The sequence below is a fragment of the Dermochelys coriacea genome, chromosome 3, assembly GCF_009764565.3.
Source record: "Dermochelys coriacea isolate rDerCor1 chromosome 3, rDerCor1.pri.v4, whole genome shotgun sequence".
In the NCBI taxonomy this organism is placed as follows: domain Eukaryota; kingdom Metazoa; phylum Chordata; order Testudines; family Dermochelyidae; genus Dermochelys; species Dermochelys coriacea.
This window is the reverse complement of record NC_050070.1, coordinates 116,459,408-116,486,072: the sequence shown is the minus strand read 5'-3', so window position 1 is coordinate 116,486,072 and position 26,665 is coordinate 116,459,408. Positions and strand designations below refer to the sequence as shown.

General features: G+C 43.3%; 1 protein-coding gene across 2 annotated transcripts in view; it reads right to left on the bottom strand.

The window, feature by feature from the left end:
- The window catches only part of ESR1 (estrogen receptor 1), a 180,815-nt gene that overhangs the window by 147,486 nt on the left and 6,664 nt on the right, over positions 1-26,665 (bottom strand). The window contains exon 1 of one of the 2 annotated variants that reach the window (XM_043511212.1): positions 995-1,126. The exons of the other annotated variant lie outside the window; for it this stretch is intronic. The gene's annotated coding sequence lies outside the window, so the exon portion shown is untranslated. Of the gene's footprint in view, positions 1-994; positions 1,127-26,665 lie in introns of those variants that run through there. 2 annotated transcript variants of the gene reach the window in all.

The following is a 26,665-nucleotide window of genomic DNA, read 5'->3' as shown; positions in this document are numbered from 1 at the left end:
CACCCAGAAAGCAGGGAGACATCAAGTGATGTCTCTGTGCAGCTCTGCAACTGGCAGTTTGCCACTGCCTCCATTGCTTTTCTCAGCAGCCACTGGTCACTCACTTCCACGTTCTTAGGTTCCACCACTTAACCCAAGTCTTTTAGGGATTTCAGTGGGTAACAGGGAACCTCACCACCAGTACAGCCTCTGCATGGTCTTTCATTTCACTACTGTTCCAATACCAGGTTTAAGGCATAACCCTTAGACCTGCTTATCAGTGATTCAGCTCTGGCAATGGCTGAACAGAAATGATGACTCTCAGTTGAGTTTAATCAGCACAGTCTTTAAACGCTGGGGAGGGAAAGGTCAAATGGCATCCACACTACCCAGTCAGAATGCCTTTCTGCATCCCGGCTCTTCTTCACAGGAATTTCCATCCCTATCTGCTGCTTAGCAAGTTTAGAATGACCTCCTCAGTCAGGGTAGGCTAAGGACAGTTCTGCTGCCCTTTACTCATACAATAAGGATAACAACATACCTCTAACCCAATATGCCACTGTCTCTTGTTATTCCAGAAAGAATGCAGTGTTTAAATAAAACTTACTTAAATATGGAAGGGAAGCCAGATAAGTAAGTCCCTGTCATCTCCATTTCTGCAGCACCATTTGGGTTTCCTAATGACTCACCGTCATGGGGCAGCCCCCAGCGGGCTGCAGTAGAACATGCACACTTGCCTCAGTTTCCCTTTATATGACCCATGAAAACTTGCAAAGGAATGTTGTCTCATCAAGAGATTCAAATCCTTTTATTTACATAGAAGTACCACATTCCAAAGATCCCACGTAATAAAAACTATTCCTCTCAAAACCAGGAAGTAAAACAAAGTTAAAATGCAGCAGCTCTCCAACCCCATTCAAGGGTCACTGTTCCCAGGTCACCCACCAGAAAGTTATTAACCATTGTGCCCAGTTCCTTTAGCCCCATTCCAGGGCCCATTCTCCAGGCCTCCTACCTGAGAGTTCCGAGACCTATTTTTCTCCCACAAGTCTTTTCCTGTAGCCCCACGCCACGTGTCCCATGAGAAGGCTCCCAGCAGGGTTCCACTCAGCCAGATCTCTCTGCCTGTGATTCCTACTCCTGCTCCATGGAACCTCCCCTAGGACCAACCCCTTTTTCCTGGGCTCCTCCCACAGCCCTAAAATTAGGTCTTCTGCCAGAGAGCCCCCTGCAGAGTTACACTTCCCAGGCCTTCATGCCTCTGAGTCCTATCCCATCTCCTTGGGACCTCCCTCTAGAGTCACCACTTGCTTCTGGGCCAGGCTTATGCAAAGCATGCCAATTCTCATTCCAAGGTGCTTCTGCCCAAGGCTTCCTGCAACATGGCAGGTTCCCCAGCTCTAGCCAGTGCTTCAACAGTTTCCCTCAGAAACATCACCAGCATCTCACATGGAGATTTCACAACCTCCCTGGGCAATTTATTCCAGTGCTTACCTACCCTAATAGTTAGGAATTTTTTCCTAATATCCAACCTAAACTGTCCTTGCTGCAATTTAAGCCCATTTCTTCTTGTCCTATCCTCAGAGGTTAAGGAGAACAATTTTTCTCCCTCCTATTTGTAACAACTTTTTATATACTTGAAAACTGTTATCATATTCCTTTTCTGTCTTCTCTTCTCCAGACTAAACAAACCCAGTTTTTTCAATCTTCCTTCATATGTCTTGTTTTCTAGACCTTTAAATCATTTTTGTTGCTCTTCTCTGGACTTTCTACAATTTATCCACGTTTCCTGAAATGTGGCACCCAGAACTGGACATAATACTCCAGTTGAGGACTAATCAGCGTGGCGTAGAGCGGAAGAATTACTTCTTGTGTCTTGTTTACAACGGTCCTCCTAATATGTCCCAGAATGATGTTTGCTTTTTTTGCAATAGCGTTACACTGTTCACTCATACTTAGCTTGTGGCCTACTATGACCCCCAGATCTTTTTCTTCAGGACTCCTTCCTAGGCAGTCATTTCCCATTTTGTATGTGTGCAGCTGATTATTCCTTCCTAAATGGAGTACTTTGCATTTGTCCTTATTGAATTTCATCCTATTTTCTTCAGATCATTTCTCCAGCTTATCCAGATCATTTTGAATTTTAATCCTATCCTCCAAAGCTCTTGCAACCCCCCCAGTTTGTTATCATCCGCAAACTTTATAAGTGTACTCTTTATGCCATTACCTAAATCATTGATGATTGAACAGAACTGAAGCCAGAACTGATCCCTATGGGACCCCACTTGATATTCCCTTCCAGCTTGACCGTGAACCACTGATAACTATAGTCAAACTGAAAGGGCACACTGAGTGGGGTCCCACAGGAATCCGTTCTGGGATGGGAGGAAGATGGACTTGGGGTTAAATACTGGCATGGTACTCCGATGATCCAGGTTCAACTCGTAGCTCTACCAGTATAACCCCTGGGAGGGTCACTTAATGCATCAGTTCCCTACCTGTAAAATAGGATAGCCTTATCTCACAGTGGGGCTGTAAAGATAAATATGTTAATACCCGTGAGGTGTTCAGATACTGGGGGGGGGGGGGGAAGGACACTTACATAACAATATAAACAACACCATGAATCAGTTTGTGGGTATCTAGAGCAAAAAGGTGTTCATGGACATGAAAGCAAGACTGATTCTGAATATGGTTTTTGGTCTGAGTTGAACATTTCACACTGCTCTAACAGTGACGTCTTCTTTTCCTATCTATGCAAGATCAGTAATTTCAACTATACCAAAGGTGAAAATTAAGGGCCTATATATACAGGAGGTCAGACTAGGTGACCTAATGGCCTTAAACTTTATGAAACTATTATTTTTGTCAAACTACCAGCAGGGAAATTAGTAGGCCTTTTAAAAACACTGTTAGTTTGCCAGACACTGTCTCTGAACTCCAATGTCAGTATCAGAACTTCCCAATGAGTATCATATTCTTCTGGAGGTGGGGAACCTACTGGCTGGGGCACAGCCCAATAACATTTAGCCTTGCTTCTCACAAACTTACTTGAACTAATGTTACTTTATACTTTGTAACTTAATCCTACTAAATTTGTAGTGAGTTTTATATGAAATAAGAGGGTATAAAATGCAACTGAGTATAGTTGACAAGCCTATAATGCATAAAGACAGAAAAGAAACATGCCCCAACTGCTGCATAAAGACAGTATTTAATATGAGGGCCAAATTCTGTTCTGGTACTCAGGTGTTATACTAGTCTGTGTGTGAACTGACTCCAGTGGGGTTACAACAGATCTCCCCATTTAAACTGAAAACAGAATCTGAGCCAGACTCTTTATGACCTAAATATGCTGCAGCATCAATCTCAGGGCTTGTCTACATGGCAAAGCTATTATGAAATAAGCTAGGTGTGAATTCTAACTCCCCATGTGGATACACTTATTCTGCACTAAAAGTGCCTTTTTGCAGATTAGTTTAATCCACTTCCAAAGTGTTTTAACCTAAGTCACACAAAAGCACTCTTAGGATACACTACACTTTGAGCTGCAGGTGTAATTTCCATTTTAGGTAGACTTATGTGCGCTAGCTTTGATCGAATTGCCAAAAATAGAAATGTAGCCATGGCAGCCCAGGAGGTGAGATAGGCTAACTGGCCTGAGTACAATTGCTCCAGGGGACACTAGGTACTTACTTGAGCAGCTAGCCTCTCCCCCCACCAGAGCTACACTTCTCTTTTTAGCATGCTAGCTCAATTAAGGTTGCATAGGTATGACTAGCCAAGTTGGAAATTACTCTTCCAGCTCCAGTGTAAATACACCTACAATGCAGAGTAAGAGCATCCATGTGAGGAATATCTATTCTGCAATAGCTATCTATTCTGGGCTATTTCCCCATGTAGCCAAGCCCTTAACTTGTGGGGGGCTTCTGGATTTGACTAACAGCTAGGCCATAAAAAAAAATACTGGTCAGATAATAAGGCAACAGTCCACAATGATTTTAGTTAACCAGACTCTACTTCAGCCAACTAAATTGAATTTGGCAATCCAAGAGTTGAGAGTTTATACACAAATATAAACCCTTGGCTCCTGGACTATATATATATATGTGTGTGTGTGTGTGTGTGTGTGTGTGTGTGTGTGTGTGTGTGTGTGTGTGTGTGTGTTGATGGCAGCAACTGAGCTGTTTAGTGCCTGTAATGAATTTCAAATGGCTCCTTTTCAGATCACAGCTATTTTTAACAGCTACCAAAATCATCTGTTTAATTAAAATATACTGGAATTCTGTTTCCTTGGGGATTAATAGTAATAACATAAATCAGTGTTTAGTGTAACATTTATTAATCTGGCCTATAATAGGATCACGAGATGCCCTTCTTTTTTGGGGGGGGGATGGTTTCAGTGTCTCAGACAGTTTTAGTTAAATCCATGTTTTGTCCAAGTTTCACTGGACCCAAACTAGTGACCACCCAACCTACTCCAGGATTATCTCCCTGCTGCAGTCAAGGCACAACTGTGCCTGAACACTGTATCTTTCTCTGCCAACCTCTTCCTCTCTGAACTATGCCAGCCCCCAGCCTGTAGAGTATGAAGTGCAATCTGAGACAACCCATAACTCATTGCACAGAAGCATGCCAAATTTGATGAGGAAGCAGCTGACAGAGAGAGGTGCAGCACATTTGGCCCCCTTCACAGATTTGACTGTGTCTGGCAGCACTGAAAAGTGTGTGTGTGGCTTTGACAGTAGAGGAAGCAGGAATCTGAGCAGTAGTATCAAGGGTCAACAGAAGCAACTGTGCCCAGAGGTATACTGAAATTGGGGGACTTGTCAACAGAAAACTAACTGCCTCTGGAGGGAAACAAAATGTAGTGCCCATGTAAGCCGTATAAAAGAAGAGAGTGAATCTGAAAAGCTGGAAGGTTAAGAAAAAAATACAAGTACTTGTTAATCCCCAGATGCCCAAACCATGCTGTCTGGCCTCCTCTCCAGCATACACATTTCATAAAAATATGGTCACCTTTACCTACTGTTTTGTTAAGCCTTAAGTACACAGAATTGGAAAGTCACATTTTAAGGGGAAGACAACATAAAGGCCAGATCAAATCTTATCTCCAGGCTGGCTGCTCCTAGATAGGACCTCCCTCAAAATTATTCAGTCCGTACCCTAGGCCCTCTCTCTTCTAGAAAGTCACTCCCACCTCCCTTAAATCTGCAGGGAGAGGCTTAAGTGGGGTCTGATGACTCAATGGGATAGGATAGGGAGTTTCAAAGAAACGCTGCCAGCTTGTTACACCCATCTACAGAACAAAATGCAAACCAAAATTACAGTTGGACTTTAATAAGTCATACATCTGTTTTAACCATTTTGTGGTGTTTTGACAGGTTCACGTGGTTCTTTCATAATTTGGCAATATCTCTTTTTGACTTTTTAGGATTGCATGATAAAACAACTAAGGTTAACTAACCAATAAACTAGCTTAAAGTATTATACTGCCTCTAACTAAATAAAATTAAATTGGGTTGTTAAATGCGTAAAAATATGGAAATTTGTAGGAAAATCCCTCTTCAGGCATTGAAACAAGTAAATAAATTGATCCCATTTACTTTGAGCTTAAAAACCTGTAAGGTCTATCTTAATACAGAGCGTTCTTGCATTTCTTTACATGTCATTAATGTCAACATGAAATTGAGAACACATTACTCCACTATCTGCTGGCTTCATTTATTATTAATAATCCCTTTGTTGTGAGCATACACAATACACAAAACAGATGTGTGTTTTACATTTTTCTGTTTAAAAAATCATTAAAGAATGACCCAACAACTTCCACAACAGCACTGGAAAAATCTTTGAGACCTGCATGAGACTACATCTCTTTTTAAATTATTCTAATGGACAGACCAATTGCAGTTCCATCACAGCTGTACCGAGGAAACCAGGTAAGTAGAGCTGGTTGGAAAATAGAATTTCCATTCCATGGAAAAATCTAATATTTCAACATTTATTTTCATTCCAAATTGGGGTAAAAGGTCAAAATATCAAAATTTGTCATGGGATTGAAAATTGAGAAAAAAAATTCAAGTTAGAAATCAGGTAGAGCAGGGATCTGAAAAGAGGTCTTCTACCTCCACACTGAGTGCCCTAACCAGTGGGCTATTGGCTATAATGGGATAGGTGAGTCTGTCTTTCTGTCTCCTCTCCCGCTCTACCCTGAGAAAGGGCTGACCTGGCTTAGGCACCTAAATCTAGGAGAGGATTCATGGCTGTGAATCTTGAGCAGAGATTGATGCCTTCTTCCAGACTGGGAAGTCAGGTACTTAAGTCCCTTTGAGGAGCTGGGCCCTATTTCCTCTTCTTTTCATTTGTGGCTAGTTTATGGAGCTCCCTACTTAGTTTGCTGGCTTCTGTGAATCTCCCTTTTAGGCATTTATCTCTCTCCAGACAATGCCTGAGAAGCCGGGGCTCCTAACTTGGGCCTGTAAACACCACTAGGTGGCAAGGCACCTAGTAGTTAGGCATTGCAATGCTGAACATTGTAATGTCTAAATCCCCTTTGAGAATTTGGCCCCCTAGTCCTCTTACCAGATCCATATGTCACTATGGCTGGCTCAAGGCTCCCTATGCTGTGAGTTACTGTGGGAGGTACTGTGTGTGAAGATGTCCTCACACAGCACTTCTAGTCGAGCTTCCCCCTACTGACTCACTACAACAAACTACTGAAGCAGGAACTGACTGTCCAGGTGCTGCAATAGCAAAAACTTTGGATCTGGTAGGGCGCTGTCACTCCCAAGACCCCATAAAGCCCAGGAACTAAACAACAGTCCCAGTTGCCCCCCTATTGTTAGCAGCTCTGCCCAGGGATAGTGTTAACAGGTGCTGTGTATATCCACACACAGTTCAGACAATGTGCCTCATTATTCATTTGCAACATGTTCAGCTAAAGTCAAGCCAACCCTAATCAAGTTTGTTTTAAATCACAACCCATCACCTTAATGTTTGACCTCCACTGTTCTAATATTCAGCTTCAGTAAAACTAAGACTGAAAATTATACTGAATTGTATTGTGACATGGAACAGCATGAAATCAAACTCATTTCATTAGTGACCCACAATTATTTTAATTTAAATAATCCAGAAGTTAAAAGGTTAATGTATTAACTAATTCATTACACCCTAATAGCAAATCAACTCCCTTTTAGTACTAGCCTATATACAAACTATATACAGTTGAATGTTTGCAACTTTTGACAACAGTCTTACAAGCATGATCTATGAACCAAGAAATGTGCATACTGAATTAAGGACAGAAACTCGGTTGGAACTCCTTGGATGGCTCACCCACTTCCTGCTCATACACAAAACCAACAAGGACAGAAAACAATTTAGATCTGGCATCCCATGGAAACCTTGATTTTATAAAATATGTTGAATTAGCCCATTGTGTATGATACAGAGAACCATACAGATGTGCAATCAAACAGGTTCTGCCAGTAGTTGGCTATTTCAGTGTATTTACCAGGCCTACTTTTGGAAGGCAGGAGCAACAAAGAAAGTAGAGCTGTTCATATTCTTTTTCTCTTGGTGGGTGGGTACAGGTCTTCTTGAACTGAGTCTACGCTGGGGAATTAAACCATTTGTAATTGAACAATTACTGAACACTTAAGTACAAATGCTTCAGTATATTTATGCACCTTTGCATTTCTGTCTTGTATCCACAGTAATGCTCTTAACTGTTTCAGCTGCAATCAAAAGGACATCAGTGTTTTATGGGACACTGGTAGGAACACTCGTCCCCTAATGCCCCTACTCTACTTGCGCTACATTGATGACATCTTCATCATCTGGACCCATGGAAAAGAAGCTCTTGAGGAATTCCACCATGATTTCAACAATTTCCATCCCACCATCAACCTCATCCTGGACCAATCCACACAAGAGATCCACTTCCTGGACACTATGGTGCTAATAAGCTAATAAACACCACCCTATATCAGAAACCTACTGACCGCTATTCCTACTTACATGCCTCTAGCTTTCATCCAGATCATACCACTCGATCCATTGTCTACAGCCAAGCTCTACGATATAACCGCATTTGCTCCAACCCCTCAGACAGAGACAAACACCTACAAGATCTCTATCATGCATTCCTACAACTACAATACCCATCTGCTGAAGTGAAGAAACAGATTGACAGAGCCAGAAGAGTACCCAGAAGTCACCTACTACAGGACAGGCCCAACAAAGAAAATAACAGAACGCCACTAGCCATCACCTTCAGCCCCCAACTAAAACCTCTCCAACGCATCATCAAGGATCTACAACCTATCCTGAAGGACGACCCATCACTCTCACAGATCTTGGGAGACAGGCCAGTCCTTGCTTACAGACAGCCCCCCAATCTGAAGCAAATACTCACCAGCAACCACACACCACACAACAGAACCACTAACCCAGGAACCTATCCTTGCAACAAAGCCCGTTGCCAACTCTGTCCACATATCTATTCAGGGGATACCATCATAGGACCTAATCACATCAGCCACACTATCAGAGGCTCGTTCACCTGCGCATCTACCAATGTTATCTATGCCATCATGTGCCAGCAATGCCCCTCTGCCATGTACATTGGCCAAACTGGACAGTCTCTACGTAAAAGAATGAATGGACACAAATCAGACGTCAAGAATTATAACATTCAAAAACCAGTTGGAGAACACTTCAATCTCTCTGGTCACTCGATTACAGACCTAAGAGTGGCTATCCTTCAACAAAAAGCTTCAAAAACAGACTCCAAGGAGAGACTGCTGAATTGGAATTAATTTGCAAACTGGATACAATTAACTTAGGCTTGAATAGAGACTGGGAATGGATGAGTCATTACACAAAGTAAAACTATTTCCCCATGGTATTTCTCCCCCCCACCCCACCCCCACTGTTCCTCTGATATTCTTGTTAACTGCTGGAATTAGCCTACCTTGCTTGTCACCATGAAAGGTTTTCCTCCTTTCCCCCCCCTGCTGCTGGTGATGCCTTATCTTAAGTGATCACTCTCCTTACAGTGTGTATGATAAACCCATTGTTTCATGTTCTCTGTGTATATATATAAATCTCTCCTCTGTTTTTTCCACCAAATGCATCCGATGAAGTGAGCTGTAGCTCACGAAAGCTTATGCTCTAATAAATTTGTTAGTCTCTAAGGTGCCACAAGTACTCCTTTTCTTTTTGCGAATACAGACTACATCTGCTAGAGACTGCATAAGTGTTCTTATGAGAGGGTGATATCACTGCTATACTTTATAGGAGGAAGTGCACTTTCATCAGTTGCTTGAGTTTCTTCATCGCAACTGCAGAGAGTGAACAGATTTACCTTAATGTCCTTAGGACTTACCTTACCTTCACTTAATCTTTTTCTTGTATTTGAAAATAGCTAGTACAGAGTGAAGTGAGGTTAAGTTCATTTTTAACTGAGCTCTTTTCCTTGCCCGGGATCTTCTTCCATGTTAAATTTCAAAATTCAGCTTTTTGTTCCAAAATGAAACTAAATGATTTTTGAAATTTCCTATGGAGCAGAAATTCCAACTTTTGACTGACTAGCTCAGCATATCTGAAAATCAGGACAAATATGTCTCAAGTTGAGCCCTAGAATCAGAGGGCCCTTTTAAATATTTTGGCTTAAGGCTACTATGACATTGATGTTAAAATAATCAATGGGAAAATATGAACAATTATGATAAGAAAAACTGTCACCTTTTCGTTTTCCTCATTCCTCTGTCTGTATTTTTGACTATTTTTAGATGTAAAGCTCTCCTAGCAAGGACTTATGTCTTTTCATTTGTATTTGTGTGGCAACTATCACAATCATGGGTGCTGAATAAATAATAGCTAATAATTAATAATATTCTGCATATTTTTCCTTAGTTTTGCCCTTTGTGTTGATGTTAATTTTCTTGCAAAAAAATTAAAACAAAAAGTTTTATTTTGTTTTTCACAAATACTTCCAATCTACCGATGTCATTCTTACAATGCTCATGCCAATGAAGAATTAGAGAACTCTTTTTGGCTTCTATGTCATGGTACTTCATTAACTTTCCCACCAATTATTATCTTTGGACAGTAGTGCTTAGCTTTTCTATACAACTACTGGGATGGTGGGAGGGAAAGTCTAACAGAAAAACAGGGGTAACTGGGATTAAATGTTCGGTGTTGTGGACACCAAGCCAGCACCCTCATCATAGCATTTTATAATCACATTATCATCTGCTCACATGGTACCACTGTGGCATGCTGCCAATGCACAAGATTCACAGTTTCCCTTTTGAATCTTGTTTATCCCTTTTCCAAATATGCCTTTTTTTTCATAAATGTAGAGACAATCAGTTTTCATCGATTTGTTAGATTCTATTTATACTGTAAATTTCATCCATGCCCTTCTGTATATGGAAACAGTATTACACACCTTGACCAAAGTGTTCAAACTTGGGTATCTAAATTAAGGCTCCTAAAGTAAGATTTAGACATCTACATAAGCAGATTGATTTTCAAAGATAATAAGCACTCACAAATCCCATTGAATTCAACTGGGAGTTGCTGGTGATCAGCATAAGAGCTGGTCAGAACATTTTCGATTAAATGTTTTTTTATCAAAATATGCTATTTTGTCAAAGCTGAAATGTTTTGTAGAGACATACAAAGGACTCTCCAAGAACTTTGAGGGAGAGATGGAGGGAAGAAAGAACTAGAGAAAAAGACCCCACATCAAAAACCAGACCTTTCCATCTAAAACCAGTAAAATTTATCTATGGCTTGCTTGAAAATTTCTTTTCTTGAAGTAATTAGAGCCAGAGATCCATGACACTCTGCTCTATGCAGCCTTGGAGGTAGGACAAACCTGTCAGTCAGAGGCAAGGATTTATGGCTCCACCTGAGAAACCATCAGTTGAGATACTTCCATAGCCTAGGAAAAACTAAATATTCTACATCAGTAAGGAAAATTAAATATTGACTAAATTGAACAATCTTCTGCAGAGCAAGGAATTCAGTGAACAATAGGCTTTGAGTGCCAATTAATAATTCAGTATCTTTTCCCAATTAACACCTTGTTCAGGGTGGGTTGGATCTGTAGACATCACTACTCAAAGAAAGGAAATTGTCAGGTAAGACTCAGATAAATTTTCCTATTCTTACTTGTAATGAGAGCCACAGTTCCATGACACTGAGATTTTTATAGTAGTGTCCACTCAATCGGAGGGAACTCTATTCAGTTATGTACAGATGTGAAAGGGGATAACCCTTTCCTTATAGTTATTGTGATGCTACAGCAAGGAGCATCTGTCTACTGAAGGCAGCATAGGATGATGCCTGATATCCAGTTTGTAGAATTTTGAAAGTGGCATGAACAGATGACAAGGTTGCTGATTTATAGATTTTCTGGTATGAGGCCTGCAATCTTTTGCCCATGAGGCTGCCCTGGCTCTCAGGGAGTGAACTCTGGTATTAGAAGATGGAGCTATGCTTTCTGACTTCTAAGATACAGTATTTCATCCACCTGGAAATGGAAGATTTTGAAACCTTCTTTCCCTTTCATACTGGTAATAAAACACAATTTGTCAAGCATTTGTCCTTCTGATGTCAGTATGAAGACAGGGTTGGTTCTGAGTACCTGTTAACCTTATGGAATGTGCAGCATTGAGGCTATAGCAAAAGGGCTTCTAGCTCAAATACACTGCCAACAACCATGATTGTCGTGAAAAAAGCCATTTTAATGATTAGAAAGTAACGAGACACCTTTGTGGGTGGTTCAAATGGAGGGCCTGTAATGACAATGAGAAGCAGCATGTCAGGATGATGTAGAGGAGATGCTGCCATAGAAAAATGCTGGACATGTAGGTAAGATGAAATTCACTACTTTGTCTAAGCATCCTTAGTACAGCAAAGCAGCAACTTGACCTTTTAGAATCATAGAATATCAGGGTTGGAAGAGACCTCAGGAGGTCATCTAGTCCAACCCCCTGCTCAAAGCAGGACCAATCCCCAACTAAATCATCCCAAACAGGGCTTTGTCAAGCCTGACCTTAAAAACTTCTAAGGAAGTTCCACCACCACCCTAGGTAATGCATTCCAGTGTTTCACCACCCTCCTAGTGAAAAAGTTTTTCCTAATATCCAACCTAAACCTCCCCCACTGCAACTTGAGACCATTACTCCTCGTTCTGTCATCTGGTACCACTGAGAACAGTCTAGATCCATCCTCTTTGGAACCCCCTTTCAGGTAGTTGAAAGCAGCTATCAAATCCCTCCTCATTCTTCTCTTCCGCAGACTAAACAATCCCAGTTCCCTCAGCCTCTCCTCATAAATCATGTATTCCAGTCCCGTAATCATTTTTGTTGTCCTCCGCTGGACTCTTTCCAATTTTTCCACATCCTTCTTGTCGTGTGGGGCCCAAAATTGGACACAGTACTCCAGATGAAACTATGTCGAATAGAGGGGAACGATCACGTCCCTCAATCTGCTAGCAATGTCCCTACTTATATATCCCAAAATGCCATTGGCCTTCTTGGCAACAAGGGCACACTCTTGACTCATATCCAGCTTCTTGTCCACTGAAACTTCTAGGTCCTTTTCTGCAGAACTGCTGCCGAGCCATTCGGTCCCTAGTCTGTAGTGGTGCATGGGATTCTTCCGTCCTAAGTGCAGGACTCTGCACTTGTCCTTGTTGAACCTCATCAGATTTCTTTTGGCCCAATCCTCTAATTTGTCTAGGGCCCTCTGTAACCTATCCCTACCCTCCAGCATATCTACCTCTCCTCCCAGTTTAGTGTCATCTGCAAATTTGCTGAGTGTGCAATCCACACCATCCTCCAGATCGTTTATGAAGATATTGAACAAAACCGGCCACATGACCGACCCTTGGGGCACTCCACTTGATACCAGCTGCCAACTAGACATGGAGCCATTGATCACTACCCATTTAGCCCGACAATTTAGCCAACTTTCTATCCACCTTATAGTCCATTCATCCAGCCCATACTTCTTTAACTTGCTGGCAAGAATACTGTGGGAGACCGTGTCAATAGCTTTGCTAAAGTCAAGGAACAACATGTCCACTGCTTTCCCCTCATCCACAGAGCCAGTTATCTCATCGTAGAAGGCAATTAGATTAGTCAGGCATGACTTGCCCTTGGTGAATCCATGCTGACTGTTCCTGATCACTTTCCTCTCCTCTAAGTACTTCAGAATTGATCCCATGAGAACCTGCTCCATGATTTTTCCAGGGACTGAGGTAAGGCTGACTGGCCTGTAGTTCCCGGGATCCTCCTTCTTCCCTTGTTTAAAGATGGGCACTACATTAGCCTTTTTCCAGTCATCCGGGACTTCCCCCGATCGCCATGAGTTTTCAAAGATAATGGCCAATGGCTCTGCAATCACATCCGCCAACTCCTTTAGCACTAGTCTTAACTGCCAGGCCTAACGCGAGTTCATTTTGAAGAAATTTGAGAATCTGTGGTACTAAAGCAGATTGAAAGGGTGTGGGGGCGAGACCCCTGTCCTGGCACAAATTGTTAAAGCTCAACCAGGCCCTTGAATACACTAAGATAATAGATTTATTTCTGGAAGCTAAAATTACGGATATTAGCTCTCTGAATAACCTCTTTGGCTTAAGAGGCTCTGTTCAAAAGGCAGTTAGGCTCAAACTGTCTGGATCTTGATGCATGATCGGCTTTTGTAATATCATATCCCTTCTCGATGGAAGGTAGATGTGGAGGTCTTTGTACCCTGTCAAGAACATCAGAGAATCAAGGCCTCCTTGATTAGAATGGGAATACCAAAATTACCAGTGCTGCTTCTCTCCTGATCTGTTCTTCTGCAATATTCTTGTGAGGAGAGGAAAAGGGATAGAAAGTATACAAGAGTGTCTTTTGGCCATCCTTGCAACAAGACATCTGTTGCTGTGGTTCTGTGATTCCACTGACAAGACAACACCACTGAAACCTTTTGATTCAGGTGGGAGGCCAACAGATCTATCACAGAGAGACTACATTTTTTACCAGGAGATGAAACACTTCCAGGCATAATTCCCATTCTGGATGACCTAACTTTTGCCTGCTGAGCAAGTTGGCTGTAACATACAATTTTGTCTTGGATGTGAATGGAGCAAATTGACTGCATTTTCTCTGTTGACCAAGTCATCAGGAGGTGAGCCTCTCTTTGAAGGACTGTCGACCTTGTCCTCTTTGTCTATTGATGTATGATATCACTGAGGCGCAATCTGTCATGATCAGCACTTGAGGTAAATCCAGATATGGAAGAAGAGTCTTAAGAGCATATTGGGGAGGGGCAGTAGAGGCTGAACCCCACCCCCTGCTCAGACGTCTCGACAGTTTATGCTGTGCTTCCTCTCGTGTTTGGACCAGATTCCTTGGATGGTCCTTGACCCCATGTGAATGACCCAAGAATCCTCCTGGGATTATACACCTTCACTGAGGGACAGATAAGAGATGATTTAGAAGACCCCCTTCCTTTCTTACAGCTGATATTGACAATATTTTCGTAAACACTTGCAGTGCTGTTCCTAAGCCAGTGTTTCTCAAATGTGGCCACCTTGGCCGTTGAGGGGTTTTCCTATGGCCACGATAGCCTCCCCTGAGCAGAGATGGGGGAGGGGACAAAGCAGTGCCCCCCTCTGCTCCGGGGGAGGGCTTCAGCCCCCCTCTCCTGATTCAGCCACAGGTTCCGAGGGCAGGTTTGAGCCTCCCCTACTTCAGCCACGGTGTTCCGGGGGTGGAGTTCAGCTTCTAGTCCCCCTCCCCAGCTTCAGCCGTGGGGCTCCAGAGGTGGGCTTAACTCCCTCCCCAATCCTGGCTTCAGCCACAGGGCTCTGGCAGTGGGTTCTGGTCTTCAGCCTCTCAGGGTGGTGGGGCTCCAGGCTTCAGCACACACACACCCTGACTCCAGCCATGGTGCTCTGGCTCTGGGCTTGAGCTCACGGCAGTGGGGCTTCAGGAAGGCTGGCCTTACTGGGCACTGTGGTCAAGAGGCAAGGAGCAGGGTGAGACTAGGGTGTGAGGTCACAAAAAGGAGCTTGGGGCATTATGGGGGAAGCAGTGGGACCAGGGGATGGATCAGGGCTGGATTTACACCTTATGCACCCCTATGCACAGTATCTTCAGCGCCACCTACAGCTGACTTTTGTGTTTTCCTTAAAAAATTAAATGAAAAGAAATACAAACAATAATCTAAATATTTATTCAATACAACAACAAAAATACATGTAATTAAAACAATCACATAGGTCGCAGGTAGGACCAATCTGAATGTGAAACTTATTTTGTAACATTATCAAATCCATGCTGGCTGCAATATACTATGGTAAAGATAGCAATAGCATTTGCATATACACATGACTAGAGCCACAAGCACAGATGCAGACTAGTAAGTAAGTGTAGCTCATATACATGAGCGTCTAAAGACGGTGACAACGTTGGCCAATCACAGACAAGCAAAACCGGTACCATGCGCAGAGTTGCCACAGTTTCCCATGTAACATCATCATTGGGTTGTTTATAATTTTTTAAATAAGCTCACGTTAACCATTTTTAACCGCATGTGTATTAACTTTTTAACTTTTAACCCACCTTTATTATTTGTTATGAAAAGCCCTGTCGTAAACCAAAGGGCAAGGACCTGCATTGGTAATGTGTTTCAAGAGCAAAACTTTAAAAAGCATCTGTGGGACTGTCAAATTGAGATATGGAGATTGGCATCATTCAAATGTCATGCCCTCTATTGATTGTGGCTAGCATGGATTTAAAGGTCTCCATTGTGAATTTTTTTGTTTGATTTTTTTATGGATTTGTTGATATAGTTGAAGTCAAGAAGTGCTCTGTAGTGTTCTGCCTTTTTTTTTTTTAAAGTAAGAATGATATGGAGTAAGGCTTTTTCTCCTCTGAAGAGGAAGGACAGGTTCAATTGCTCCCGTTATGTTCTCTGGTCAGCTCTACTCAGAACTTTGAAAATAAGACCTTTTATTCATGTGCTCAGCTATGAATTTAGGAGCCTAACATTAGGTGCCCATGTTTGACAACTATGCCTATTTTATGTTTATGCATAGAAACAGACAAATTTATAAATGTTACATATATGAACTCATATATCCACACAGACCATATATTCCCAGATGAGAAACTTTAGTTAAGTTAGAGTGCAGGTATTGCTGTTGAAACACTTTAATAGGAGGTTACTTTAAAACAAAGGGGAATACTATCAATTCAGGAAATTCACAATTATGTTTCTGACACAAACCTTAACTCTGCTCTTGAACCAAACCCATTCCCCATTTATAGATCAGAGACACTCACTAGTAACTGTGTGATAACTGCAACCCAGAACACTTATCTTGTTGCATTTATGAATTACAACAATTTGGTCTTTTTTGTAAGGGATAAAGAAGACCTTAATCTGGATAGGGTACCCCTTAATCTGGATATGTTTAATAAGGAAATTCATTTCAACAGGACTATCCCTATAAAACATATTTAAGACCAGTCATACTTAATAGAAATTACTCTTTTTTCATAGGATAATAATTCAGTTTAATATGGACATCAGTGGTGGATTAATGCACAGGCCCATGGGGCCCATGCCCCGGGGCCAGGCCCAATTTGGGTGCCCTCACAGGAGTACTGGAGAAGTGGTAGGGTTGCCAACTTTCTAATCGCACAAAACTGAACCCCAGCCCCGCCGCCCCACCCATGCCTCATCCCTTCTCTGAGGTCCCACCACTTCTCCGAGGCCCCACCCCCGCTCACTCCATCCCCCCTCCCTCTGTCACTCACTCTCCCCCACCCTCATTCACTTTCACCAGGCTGGGGCAGGGAAATGGGGTGCAGGAGGGGGTTAGGGCTCCAGCTGGGGATGCGGGCTCTGGGATGGGGCCAGGGATGAGAGATTTGGGGGCAGGAGGGGGCTCCATGCTGGGGCTGAGGGGTTCGGAATGCGGAAAGGGGCCCAGGGCTGGGGCATGGGGTTGGAGTGTGGGAGGGAGGGCGGACTCCAGCTGGGGGTATGGGCTCTGGTGTGGGGCCAGTGATGAGGAGTTTGAGTGCAGGAGGGGGCTCAGGACTGGGGCAGGGGATTGCAGGGCAGGGGGGTGAGAGGTCTGGGAGGGAGTTTGGGTGTGAGGGGGGCCCCATCTGGGGCAAGGGGTTGGGATGCAGGAGGGAGTTTGGGGTGTAGACTCTGGCCAGGCAGCACTTACCTCAGGTGACTCCCAGAAGCAACTGGCATATCTGGCTCCCAGCCAATGGGAGCTGCAGAGCCAGCACTTGGGGTAGGGACAGCATGTAGAGCCCCCTGGTCACCCCTGTACCTAGGAGCTGGACATGCTAGCCGCTTCCAGGAGCTGTGCTGAGTCAGGACAGACAGGGAGCCTGCCTAAGCCCCACTGCGCTGTCGACCGGACTTTTAGCAGCCCGGTCACCAAATGCTGAACGGCGTCGCCAGTGTCCCTTTTCGACTGAGCGTGCCGGTCGAAAACCAAATGCCTGGCAACCCTAAGAAGTGGGGGGGGGCACCAGCACTGGAAACTGCTACTCCTCTCACCCTCGGACCCTGCCCCCTGCTCTTCCTTTTTCCGCCAACCACCCCCCTGCCCCAACAAAGCAGGAAGCCAGAGTCAGGCCATGGTAAGAGCCACCCAGAGACCCTGGGCTGCTGTGGGGAGCCCCAGACCCTCCACTGGCCCTGGACGGGGGGACAAGAGGCCTAAGAGAAGTCCCTGGCCAGTGTCTCTACTCCCCAGTGAATGCTGCCTAGGGCAGATGGAGGGTCGGGGCTCCCCACAGCAGCCTGGGCTCCCTGTGCAGCTCTTACCCTGCTTTCAGCCTTGCTGGGAGGGGCGGGGGGAGCCTCAGGGGGAAAAGGAGGAGCAAGTGGCGGGGCCCTGTACTGAAGTGGGGCTAAGGCTCACCTCAGCCCCCACCAGGAAAAGTTGGTGTCACTAACTGGGGCTGTGCTTCATGGCAAGGAGCTGATTAGCTCCCCCCACCACAAAGTGCAACCCCTACCACTGCTGCTCCACACCTGCCAGAGACTATTACACCTATTAAAAAGTGTGGGGGCTGGACCCCCTATTTCTGGTGCCCCTGAGGCCCCAGGATGTGGGGGACCCAAATGTTCTTTGTGCCCTGGCCCCAGTAAATCTTAAACAGCCTCTGATGGACACCTTAATCTGATGTAATAATACTCTGGTCTTGTGTATGCCTCAGGCTCATTCTGGATCTGTCTGTCTGCCTTATATCCAGTTTTCAATCCCTCTGTAGCTGCTGAAGTGTATAAATTGATTCACTGCTGCACTAGCCTGGCTGTTAGCTTACTCCTTCCATGCCAACTACCCATGTTGGGATGTTGTTATGAGCACTGAATAGACTGCAAGCTAAATCCCTAATCCAATGCAGACAGTGTCTCTTCCCAAATGCATAGACCTATCCTGTAACACCAGGGGCTCTGCAGCTCTTCAGCTAGCAGCAGTACGACTGAAAAGGTTTCTTAGAAACATTTACAAATATAATACGCATACATTTCATTAAGCTAATGTGCTTAATTTTGTCAGCTTCTATTTTGTACGTTTAAAATTAACGTGAACAGATGTAAGAGCAGAAAGACAAAAACATGTACATAAACAAAGCTACAACCTAAAAAATGAGTAGCCCTTGATTCAAATTTTACAACCCAGTGTGCTCACTACACAGGTTGAGGAGACTGAGGACCACCGATTAGTACACAATGTACCCACATGTTTACCAGTTACAGAAACACCTGTTATAAACATTTTCTGCTGATCATTGTAATGATTCACAATACTATTCAATATGAACCTCCTTCCGTATTTCTTATCCCTGAACTGTGCTTTCAGTGGCTGCAGTGTAAATAAAGTACTGATACAGGTTCCATACTTACCAAGTACTTACACTACCTGCAAGGTAGATCTATTCTTGCTATGTTTCTTTTATCTCCCAAATTAGTTCATTGAAAGTAGAGAAACATACATTTCAGTTTTCAGAGTAGCAGCCGTGTTAGTCTGTATTCGCAAAAAGAAAAGGAGTACTTGTGGCACCTTAGAGACTAACAAATTTATTAGAGCATAAGCTTTCGTGAGCTACAGCTCACTTCATCGGATGCATCAAAAGCTTATGCTCTAATAAATTTGTTAGTCTCTAAGGTGCCACAAGTACTCCCATACATTTCAGTATCACTCATACTTAAGGGCGTCCATTGTCCCTAACCTGAACCTGGAATGTCCAAAATGTTCAGACATTTGGGGCTGAAACTAAACCCTGGAATTTTCAAATGACATCTGGGCTTTGGGGAACAGCTCTCTGTAGAGTGTGGCCCTGGTTCTCCTTTTCAATCTACCCCTTCATGCTGTTCCATTATTATAAAGGGAGTGGCTAGCTGGCAGAGACAGCCCACAGGGAATAGCCTTAGTGCAGGGGGCCTTCTCCTGTTAGTGCAGAGCCTGCTGAAGAGTTCTGTGCCAGTTCCTGGAACAGCAGCACACAGGAGCAAAGCCAAAGCACTGTGCACTTCAATTATTCTGGGCTGCTGAGCCACCTAAATATGTCTCCAGGACACAGCTACAAATCAGAACAGTCCAAGAACTTCCTTTACTTTTGTAGGAGACAAGCAGGTTCCCTGCCAAGTGCAAAATTCAGGAGCAACCTTTGTCCCATTCCATCCTCTTCTGGGTTGTGCCTCTATTTAGCATCTTCTATGTTTGCTACAGCACTTCCTCAGGTGTTATAAATCTCCAGAGTGAGCTGCATTTGCTGACAATAATGTGAGTAAGGCAGAGGCGGAAGCAGGACACATTATGAGGCAGGATCACAAATCAAAACAAATTGAAATTATTAATATTTAGTGCTGACATTTAATCACATATAAAAGAAGAGCTGGGGCTGACAGCAGCTAGCCAACTAGTGATTTTATAGTTCTTATAGTGTATTTTTAAAAAAGGCAGCCTCACTCAGATTATTTTCTTAAATGCTTTGGTAAAAGCAGCATGTGTGCACACTGCAGTGATGCTGCAAGTGCCCCAGTGTGTTATGTTTTACTTTTTGTTGGTAAAAGAATTAATTTTGATTTCCTTAATGTCACCTTGGTTTTTCTTATTTATTATCAATAAAAACATCAATTAATTAATTAATTAAATGGCGAAACCCATCAATAACGCAGAGTTGAGGCTGCCCTGTGATAGTTAATGCCCTTCCAGAATGTCGAGTTCAGCAAAACTCAAACTTCTGAAAGCCAGGAAATACAGAGTTAAGGCAAAAGCCGACCCAACCTTCACTCTGCCCTCTTGCGCGATGCCCCAAAATAGCCATAACACAGTTTGCCTTGTCAATGTAATGAATGCAGTGTAGTTGTAGCCATGTCAGTCCCAGGATATTAGAGAGACAAGGTGAGTGAAGTAATATCTTTTATTGGACCAACTTCTGTTGGTGAAAGAGACAAGCTTTCGAGCCACACAAAATTGGCTCCAAAGCTTGTCTCTCTCACCAACAGAAGTTAGTCCAGTGAAATATATTACCTCACCCATGTTGTCACTGTAAAAGCCAGGCACTAGCTGAACTTGCCCTGAGCTCAAACACTGAGCCTACTTCCCTGACAAAATACCACACCTGTCTAACAACCATTTCCTATCTTTATACAATCCTTTCACACTTGCACACAGGATAACAACTAAACCACACATCCCAAATCACATCTGGAGGGAGTGAGGTAGACCCCCCAAGAAAGGCATGAGGCACACCAAATTTCAAGGCAATCTGAGTAACTGTGAGGATTTTAGAGCACTAAGAAGAATAATCCTTTACACAGAAAGGGTTTCTTAACCTTAACTATAGTGGAGCTAGCGCTCCACTATAATATTATTATGAGACATCTAACTCTTAAGAGTATACTTTCAATGTCTCATTAACACAGTATGCAACATTCTTTACCTGAGCTGGGGCATGAAGGAAATTGGGAAGAGTAGCTCAAAGAATGCATGTCAGAAGAAGGAAACAAGGGGAGCCTAGGGGATGGTGTATTGACTCTGTTCTTGTGCAATGGTCCCTCATCTCCCTACAAAGTAACCATATACAACTTAATTAAACCTGAACATATATATTTGAATACATATTGAACTTTACCTAAAACTAGCATTCAAAGCTTTTCCCACTGATTTCTAGGACCAGTCTCACTGAATTCGCAAGCTATTCTATATTTTTTCCTCATTATTCAACTTGTGGCCTCATGCCTTATTTACTGCACACTTTTCAAATCCTGCTCTGAAGACAGAATTATGAATTTCCTGATGGACTTTTCTATGGTGCTCACCATTGTAGTGTCTTAAGTGCTTCACAAACATTTATACATTTATTCTCACGACATCCCTGTGAAGTTAGAGGGTATTGTTATTCTCGTTTTACAGATGGTGAACTGAGGCACAGAGAGTTATGGTAAAAAAATGAATTTGAATTTTGGATGCCCAATTTGATGCTTAGAACCTGATTTTTCAGAGTATTTAGTAGGATCTAGAACTATATATATGTTAAAAGTACAGTTCCCATTGCCTCTATTTGCAGCAGTAAGTGCTCAGAACTGCAAATCAGACACTGTCTCAAGCTGCGCACAAAGAACATGAGGAACACACATTTAGTGACCGTCTGTGAAAAGTCTGGTTTACGTGATTTGCTCAACATCACATAGGAACTTTGCAGCTGATACTGGGATAGAATCAAATTCTCCAGAGCAGTACTCAATTGCCTTAACCATCAGATCATCTTTTCTCTTTCTGCAATCCTCTGCCTTTTTCACTGCACGTCTTCCAACTTTTGCAACAAATAACAGAGGTCATACAGATAACAGCCTTATTCACTACACAAGCCTGATTGATCTGCAGAGCACAGTCCATCCTGTGCACTGAATGATGTAGGGATTCTGTGGAAAAAATAATATGTGATCATGTAATTAAAGTCAGTACAATATGGATAAGGCTAAGATTTTGTCACGGATATTTTTAGTAAAAGTCAGGGACAGGTCACGGGCAATAAAGAAAAATTCACAGAAGCCTGTGACCTGTCCCTGACTTTTTCTAAAAATATCCATGACAAAATGCTGGGGCCTGGCTGGAGGAGCTCCAGGGGCCCCATCACCTGTGGGGGCTTGGAATTCCAGGGTCCCCATCCCCCACAGTTGGGAGCTGTGGGGTACCCTGCTGCCCATGGTAGCTGGGAGCTGTGGGGGCCCCTTGCCACCCACGGTGGCTTGGAGCTCCATGGGCCCCCACCGCCTTGACTGGCCAGGGTATCCACAACTCCAGACTGCTGGCAGGATCTTAAGATTCCATGGGCAACCTTAAGTCAGACATTTTCTAATTTTTGTGAGCTTAACTTTGCAATCTTAACATTCTATTAATTGTGTATATTTGCCTAGGGTTCTTTTTTTAAATAGTAATTGAAAAACAGAAATTCTACACATGGAATCATATTGACACCTAAATGGCACATCAGATCCACTGCACAGACCTCTGCCACATGGGCTAATGAAAAAACTGATAACACTAGTAGGTCATCATCCTCCATGTAGGACCAACACTAAAGGGAGATAAAACATACACTTTGCCAATGGGTTTCACAGATATTTGGTGACAGCAGAAGAATGGTGAGACTCACTCAGGAATCTTGGTTTCCATTCCAGGCTCTGGAAGAGAATGTACTCCTGTGGGCACAGACCCAATAGTACCCCTGTTCCCCCCAAACCTGACTCCTGTACTCTCCAGCCTGAACCTGTCCCAAGTTCTCTCTCTTTCTCCCCTCAGCTACTCATCCCAGTGCCCTTGCTCACCCAGTCCAGGTCTCACTCTCCACGCTCCCTGTCAAAGTCCCAGACTCCTTCCTGGGCTCCGTATCCCAGTCTCCTTGCCCAGTCAGACCCAGTCTCCCTCCTGCTCCTCATTCAATCTTAGTCTTTCCACCCATTCACCCCACACACCAGCTCCTAGCTTCCAGTCACCTTACCCAGTCATTCACAGTCTCCTCACCTGATCTCCTATTCCCAGTTTCCACCCCACCCCAATCGGAGTCTCCCTTCCCTCGCCCCCCACACTCCTTGTACCAATCTACTCTCTCTCTGTGCCCCCCACCCAGTCCACCTCTTGACTTCTCTGCATTTGAGTCTGGCTGCTTCTTCCATGCTGGCTGGGCCAGGAGGAAGGTCTTAAGAATACAAGAGAGATGGTCTTCCAAATATCAGTTTCTGTGGCCTGATACCACAGTGACTGGCATCAGGGAGGAGTAGTAATTGCAGTGAAAGTTCTGCACAGCCCCAGGTGCCCTGGGATGGAGCATGCTCAGTCACTCTGTTGGGGTGATGCATACACAGTCCAGTCAGCATATAGGAGCTGTGAGGTGATGCAGCATGCTCCATGCAGATGAAATCTTCAGAGAATCTAACTGGCAAACTCTAACAAATGTCTACTGAGTATGTTCAAACTGAGATTTTTAAAAAGCTTATAACTTGGCCAAATTTGGGCAGGATTTCCTGGGAAAAGCAAAAAAGCACGTCCCTGACATCAGGGTGACCTCCCACTGCCAAACTGTTCTACAGCATGGGGGCATGAGAGCGTCTCAATTAAAAAAACAAAATAAAAACCAAACAAGACCATTTTAACACAGGCAATATAAGGTATTTCCCCCTCATTCTCAGAAACAGCTGAACCATTTTGACTGAAACTTTAAAAAAGAAAAAAATCAGCTTGAGGCAGACACTTGGCACAGAAAATTTCAGCCTGAACAGTTGAAGTTTGACAAAATTATAAGCAACTGAAAACAGGGCCTTAAAATCAGAAGCGTAGGGCAACCTTCAGAATAGACAGCACTAGCAATTCACCGTGTCCATAAAAACAGTGAAATTTGCTTCCAAGACGTTTGTGAAAAATTCTCTTTGTAGTATTCTTTGATGTGTTTCCTATTTTTCATCTTGTTTGTTATACTTGTGACTTGGACCAACAAGAAACAGCACTCAGCAACCCACTCTAAGCAACATTTGGCTTCCTTAACTCGCGTTGTGCGTGCCTCATGCACACACCTATACCTATTACAAATGTACTGATATCTCACATGCTTACCATGAAGAACATCCAGTTACATAATTTTATGTTGCATCTGCTTTTCTCTGGCTTTTTATCACACCACCTTTTTCGATTAACCATGTCTGAATCATCCTCTCAGATTTTGAAGATTCAGCTGAATTTGCAACTCTGGGATTGGCATGCATATCCCTACTATTGATAGGTTTCAGAGTAGCAGCCGTGTTAGTCTGTATTCGCAAAAAGAAAAGGAGTACTTGTGGCACTAAGGTGCCACAAGTACTCCTTTTCTTCCTACTATTGATATAAATGAGCACAGAAGCCACAAAAAATTGGGACAAAAGTTCTCATAGGGGATGAAACAAAAAGAGAAATATGTCTCTATCTATACATTTTAAATTTTAAATAATCCACACTATGCAGTCTATTTCCAGGTAATAAGAGAGCTACAGGAACTTACACATTAGTGGCATGCACATTTTTTCTTGCTTATAGTAATCATTTTTGCTTACGGAGGGGTACTATTCCACTACGGCTATGTCTACATTGCGAGCTAGGGATGTGATTCCCTGCTCTTGTCCAGATACTCAGAGTAGCTCAATGAGAGGTAGTGCAAATATAAATAGTACCGTAGTTGTGGGAAGCAGCAGCAGCAGCACGGCTCTGCTGTGCCAAGGCCATACCCACGGCTTTCAGGCAGGTTTGTACTCAGCACAGCTCAGCTATGCCTCCACTGCCGCTACCTAGTTCATAGTTCATTCTTTCTTTTTTGAGTACTTATCACTGTGAATCCCTTGTAGGTTATTTCCTGGATCCCCTCAGGAAGGCAGGAATGAGAAGTATCAGCTGCCTCAGTTGAACAGTGATTATAAAACTCTCTCCTGAACATGACACCTGACCTAGCAGCTAATTCCAAGACATAGTGTTTAACAGGTCAGTGGCTTACTCCATATCACCACCTAGCAGAACTCTGATACTGGCACATGTCTGAAGCAGGAATAAGAGTCAGCTGAGCTGCAGTGAAATGAGGCACACTAATCAGCTGGTAACAAAAGGAGACACATTCTGTAATCCATGGCAATATCTTTTGAAATGAGGAAGCTTGGCTTTTGAATGCCCCGCTATAGCCATAAATAGATGAGTTGACAGTCTGAATGGTTTAGTCCTGTGAGTATTCCAAAGCAGAGTCCTGGATACATCTAGTTTGTGTAATTTCTTTTCTTTCTCAATGCTAAATATGGTTTCAGGAAGAATCCAAGTAAACTGATAGACTGCTTCATATGAAATTCTGAGACCATTTTGGGGATAAGTTTCCAGTAAGATCTCGCACTGCCTTGTCCCCATGGAATGTTGAAGAGGAGGGTCAGCCAAAAGCGCCTGAAGCTCACTCACTGTTCTGGCTGAAGTAACAGCTACTAGGCAGATCATCTTCAGAGTGAAGTGGTATAAGAAACATTCTGCGAGGCTCAAAAGGAGACTTCATGAGTCTCAGGAGGACTGTATTGAGGTCCCAAGCGGGACTCAGTTCTCTGACTGGGGGATAAGTGTTTAGTAGCCCTTTAAGGAACTTTGATACTGTGGGTTAAGAGAAGACTAAGCATGATTGCACAACTGAATGACGTGCTGACATCGATGCAAAGTTGATTTTAATAAAGCTGAGCAAAAGACCAACCTGCTAGAGGTATAATAGGTAGTCAAGAATCTTCAGTCTTGAGGCTTGAATTATAGGCAGCTCAGAAAGACCTGAACCTATTGAGGACCTCTCTTTTTGAAAAGTGCATTTTTATGGTAGACATCTTCCTGCTTTTTATCAGGATTTCCTGGACCTGTAGGGAGCAGTCCCTATCTGTAGTCCTCAGGTGCACTGACTTCAGGTCTGGATGGAGCATTTGGTTGTGGTTCTGTGAGATCAGATCCAGTCTGTCTGGGAGCTGGATTAGATGCTGAATGGACATCTGCAGTAGATCTGGCAGCAAGAACTGCTTCAGCCAACATGGAACTACCAGAATGATCGTGGTTTTGTCTTTTTTATCTTCGAAATCACCCTCAGAATCAGGGAAATTGGTAGAAAGGAGCATAGCAAGCCTCTTTTCCACTGATGGAGGAAGGCATCCAGTAGTGACCCTGTACTCAGGCTTCCCCTAGAGTAAAAGTTCTGACATTTTGTATTGTCCTTGGTGGCAAACAAGTCTATTGTGGGGGAGCTCCACTGATCAACTAGCTCTTCTTTGATGGATCTGTGCAAGGACTATTCATGGGTAGTCACTGATTGCCTGCTCAAAAAGCCTGCTAAGTTATTGCTGACTCCTGGGAGACAAAGGGTCATTGGAGTTACCCTATTCTGATGGCACTAATTCCAGAGGTCAAAGACTTCCAGGAAAATGGGTGTGGATCACTCACCTCCCTTCTTATTTATGTAGTGCATGGCTGTCATGAGGTTTTTGAAGATATGCACAATTGAATTTTGGCGGCCCAGTAGGAATGTCATGTATGGCAGTCTTATGGTTCTGAGCTCTAGTTTATTTATGTGTAGCTCCATGTTGCTTGGGAACC